Source organism: Erinaceus europaeus, chromosome 1, assembly GCF_950295315.1.
Source record: "Erinaceus europaeus chromosome 1, mEriEur2.1, whole genome shotgun sequence".
NCBI classification, from domain to species: domain Eukaryota; kingdom Metazoa; phylum Chordata; class Mammalia; order Eulipotyphla; family Erinaceidae; genus Erinaceus; species Erinaceus europaeus.
The window spans coordinates 94,052,313-94,057,440 of NC_080162.1; the positions used below are offsets into that span (position 1 = coordinate 94,052,313).

The following is a 5,128-nucleotide window of genomic DNA, read 5'->3' on the forward strand; positions in this document are numbered from 1 at the left end:
TTGTTGTTGTTGTTTTTCAAGAAAAAAAAGTGACTAAAATGGTTTAAATTGATTAACACTATTAAATCACATGTAATATTTGATACCACAATACAGATGTACGATACAATTATACAAAATGTGTTAATATTAAAGAATACAACCAACATTGAGAGCAAACAAAACCTATATGACTTTTTTTTACAGGAAAATACTTTTAAAGTATGCATGTAACTGCGCATTCTTTTAAAGAAAATCTACTGCAAGCAAAGTTATCAACCTCCAGAAACATCACATGTAGCATTTCTAAGCATATCCCCAAGAAGTGTACAATATTCACACTTGGAAAATACAAAATTAAAAAAATTGTAAGCAACAGGTGAGCTTCGTATTTATAAGAATGTGAAAAGAAGTCCCATTCCCATTTTTAGCACTGTTGTATAAAGAATTGTCTTTTGATACCAAGTTCATGAATTGTCCTCCTGTTGGGACCACACTTTACAAAAACACCGTGTTTTTGAAACGAGATTACAGAGTAATCTTAGCAATTATAGAGATTATAGAGTATCTTAGCAATGCCATCTTATTAAAGTTTGTTTTTAATTTTTACTACTTTATCAAAACATGTCCCTTAGGTGTGTAGGATTCATTTTTTAAATTCTTTCCTAGAAATAATATACAAAGGAGGGGCGTACTTATTCCCAATCATCTCCTGGAAGATGTTCCTGCGGTCAAAAAGGGTCCCTCTTCTTCTCACTGGTTGTTTTTGGCCTTAGCATGTGTTAAGATGTGAGACTTCAGGTTAGTTGACTGAGCAAACTTCTTATTACAACCGTCGAAGGGGCACACATAGGGCCTGTCTCCGGTGTGGATTCAGTGTGCTTAAATTGAAGTCCAGTGAAAAGCGCTTCCCGCAGCCTTCGAACATGCACTGAAAAGGCTTCTCTCCAGTGTGGACCAGCTGGTGCCGCTTTCGTTTGGAGCTCTCCACAAAAGCTTTGCCACACTCGGCACAGACGTGGACGCGGGGGCCGTGGGTGTGCAGGTGTTTCCTCATGGCGATGTTATCCCTGAACATCTTGGTACAGCCTTTATGAGGACAAGCTATTATTCTTGGAGCATCATCTTCTTTAATTTTTCTTGGCTTCATTCTGGCAAACCCGGCCAGCTGCTTGGGGTCTGAGAGGTCAATGCCAGGAATGCCTCCCGGAGGAAGCTTCTATCCTGTCATGTACTCCGAGTAGTCAGGTGGCGAGTTCTCGCCAATGATCTGTTCTTCAACCACGGTCTCATGGTCAATATCTTTCTTTTCATCTGAACACCACATGGTGACCGAGAACTCGCCCTCCAGCGTCTTGATCTGCACCTGCTTCTGCTCCCACTTCTTGCCGCCATTTCTTGCTGCCGCCACCGCCCTTCCTCTCTTTTTCCCTTTCTGACTCTTTTTCCCTCTTGATTTCTCTGTCGCTATTCAATAAATAACTAAATCATTTAACATGTAACATGGCCCTATTGCTTCTCCAACATGACACTCGAAAATAAAAAGAAATGAAGAAAGAAAAAGAAAGGAAGAAAGTTAGTTTAAAAAAAAAAAAAAAAGATAGCTCCTCTCATTAAAAAAAAAAAAAAAGGCCACAGACCAACGTATGGAAATGATATAAAAATTCTGAAATTTTTAGTTACTAAGGAATCAACAATGAAAAAAACTACTGGTTTTCCTAGCCTCCCATGGTGATAAGTGTTAAGAATATGAGTAAAACAGAAAAAGATGGTGGTGGGTGGGGACATTTATTTTAGCCAGAGTGATAATGCTATATGATCATCTCCATAGGACATGAAAAAACATTTGAGAACATCCAATATCCTTTTCTGATTATAAACCAAAATAACACTTAGTGGAATGGCAATAGGTAGACATATCCTAAGTGTGTGTGTGTGTGTGTGTGTGTGTGTGTGACTCAACCCCAAAGCAAGCAAAGATTCATAATAATTAAATTATATTCTGTCCTCACTTGAACATGAATCAATAGATACTACAGACCAGAAGAATAGAGTCATGAGAACTTTAGGAAACAGAATAATTGTTTTTTATTATTATTATCTTTATTTTATTTATTGCATAGAGACAGCCAGAAATCTAGTGGGAAGGGGGTGACAGAGAGGGAGAGACAGAGAGACACCTGCAACACTGCTTCACCACTTGCAAAGCATTTCCCCCTGCAGGTGAGGAAGGAAACAGAATAATTCAATTAAACTAAACTAAATTTCTCTAAGTTGATTTAATACCTAAAAGATCACATTGAAATCACAAGATAAGACATTATTTTTTAAAAGGAAGAAAAGTTTGAAGATTAAATATAAAAATAATTTATAAAGCTAAAAAATCATTAGTATCATAGAAATTAGATTAATTAGGTGGCATATTAACCATGGTTGAAGAAGAAATTAACCAGAATGCTACAGGGAGATAAAGTGGTGAAAAATAGGCCTGGGGACACAGAATAATCATTATGCAAAAAGACTCTACCTCCTTCCAAAAACAGCCTCACCTTTTTCTTTCTTCCTTTTTTTAATATTTATTTATTTATTGCCTTTTGTTGCCCTGTTGTTTTAATGTTGTAGTTACTGATGTCGTTGTTGGACAGGACAGCTCCATACCTGCAGGAGGGTTGCCTTCACAAATGGTAAAACAGGTCTGCAGAAGCAGTGGATTTATAGAGCAGGCACCAAGCCCCAGAAACAACCCTGGAGGGAAAAAAAAAAAAAAAAATCAAGAACCCAGGTTCAAGACTCAGTTCCTACCTGCAAGAGGGAAAGTTTACAAGCAGTGGAGTAGTGCTGCAGGTGTCTCCCCTTCTCTCTGTCTGTCTCTCATCCTCTATCAAGAAAGAAAGGAAGAAAGAAAGAAGTGAAATTCTTTAACAAATAAAAAAATAAGAATCTAATACACGTTGAAATTTTAGCATAATAAATAGAAGGAGTGGTTAAGAGATAAGCTTTAATATTTTTTTCTTTTTATTGACAGGGCTAATGTTTTACAGTGCATTCATTGAGTATAATTTCATTATCCACCAGAACCCAAAAGTTCCCTTCTGACCCATTCTCCTCCTCCTTCCCCACAGTCCTTTGTTTTGATGTGATACACCATGTCTAGTCCATGTTTCACCCTGGATTCTACTCCCTTTCCTTATTTATTAAGTCTCACTTATAAGTGAGATCATTCAGTATTTGTCCTTCTATTTTGGCTTACGTCACTTAACATGATGTCTTCAAGTTCCATTCAGGATGGTGCAGAGGAGATGACTTCATCATTTTTAACAGCTGAGTAAAATTGTAATATATTTTTAGAATTATTAAATAATATAGTGCAGTGGATAAAGCATTAAACTCTCAAGCATGAGGCCCCGAGTCCTGGAGATCCATTCCTGGAACTGAGTGTTCCAAAGTCCTGCACTGGCTCTCTTCATTCTCTCTCATGCAAATAAAATAAAAACAAAAGTATTTTTAAAAAATGTGTAGTGGGGAGGGGGGCTCACAGAACTTTGGTGGTGGGTGTGGTATGGAACTATATCCCTGTAATTTTATATTGTAAACCACTATTAAATAACCAATAGAAATTAAATAAATAAATAGGGGGTCAGGTGGTAGTGCAGAGGGACAAGAGAACATGGCGAGAATGGCAAAGACTAGCATCCCAGTTTGAGCCCAGGCTCCCCACCTGCAGGGGGTGGCTTCACAAGTGGTGAAGCAGGTCTGCAGGTGTCTATCTTTCTCTCCCCGCCTCTGCCTCCTCTCCTCTCTCGATTTCTCTCTGTCCTATCCAACAACAATATCAATGGCAACAATAAAGACAACAAGGGCAACAAAATGGGAAAAAATGGCTTCCAGGAGCAGTAGATTTGTGGTGTAGGCACCAAGCTCCAGCAATAACCTTGGAGGCAAAAACAAATAAACAAACAAATAAATAAAATATATCTATAAAAAAAAGTGGACACATTACAGTGTACAAAGACCCACCCAGGTTCAAGCCCCTGGTCCTCGCCTGCAGGGGGAAAACTTCACAAATGGTCTTTGACTCTGATTCCTGTTACAGGTTTCCTGAAGCCCTCATAATTTCATAGATAGAAGTGTCTTTAGGGCGCTGGGTGGTGGCGCACCCGGTTGAACACATGTATTAGAATGAACAAGAACGCGGGTTCAAGCCCCGGTCCCCACCAGCAGAGGGAAAGCTTTGCTAGTGGTGAAGCAGTGCTGCAGGTGTTTTCAGTCTCTCTCTTTTCACCCCCTTCCCTCTTGATTTTTGGCTGTCCTTATCCAATAAATAAAAATTTTTTTTAAAAAAGGGGAGTTCGGTGGTAGCGCAGCGGGTTAAGCGCACGTGGCACAAAGCGCAAGGACCCGCCTAAGGATCCCGGTACAAGCCCTGGCTCCCCACCTGCAGGGGAGTCGCTTCACAAGAGGTAAAGCAGGCACGGAGATCAAGGAAAAGAGCACAGCTGGGACGCGACCCCAGGTATTCCCCTCTACGCCTTTCTCCCGGCCAACTTAGAAGCGGAGAGTGGAGAAGGGCGAGGGAAGCCCCCCCCCCCCCCCCCCCCGCACAACCAGCACCCGGGGTCGCCGCGCACCAGAGTGCAGTGGGCGGGCATTCGCGTGGTGGCCAAGCCCGTGGACACGTTCTGGGGAGCGGGAGCTGAGAGGACTGCGGGGCTCGGGATCCCGCCGCGGGCTGACTCAGGCGCGAGCCCGAGGATCCTGAGAACTGGCCGGGGCGCGCCAATGCGTTGGGGCGGAAGCCTCCAGTGGGGCAGGTGGTCTCCGCTACTCTCCAGGTCGCCCCTGCCCTTCCGGACACCTCAGGCGGCCTGCAGCCTGGCTCCGGGCTCTGGAGCTGTGGGTACCCAGCTGCAGTTAACCTTCCCGGGAGGGAAGGCGTACTACCCTTTGTCCCTGGGGCCTCGGGGTCACCCGAGCAAACTCGAGGGGGGGGGGGGGGGACAGAAGGCAAGATTTGGGACTGACCGACCTACTAGGGGGCGCGCAGGGTGAGCGTGACGGATCGGCTGCCGGGGTCTGAACACCTTAGAGTAATTGGGCGAGAGATGCGGGAGATAGAGAAGGATAGAGAGACACCTACAGACCACTTCAC

General features: G+C 42.9%; 1 pseudogene; it reads right to left on the reverse strand.

Annotated features, from left to right (window-relative positions):
• Positions 1 to 555: 555 nt before the first annotated feature.
• Positions 556 to 1,701, reverse strand: LOC103119887 (transcriptional repressor protein YY1-like; annotated as a pseudogene).
• Between the last annotated feature and the right edge of the window lie 3,427 nt (positions 1,702 to 5,128).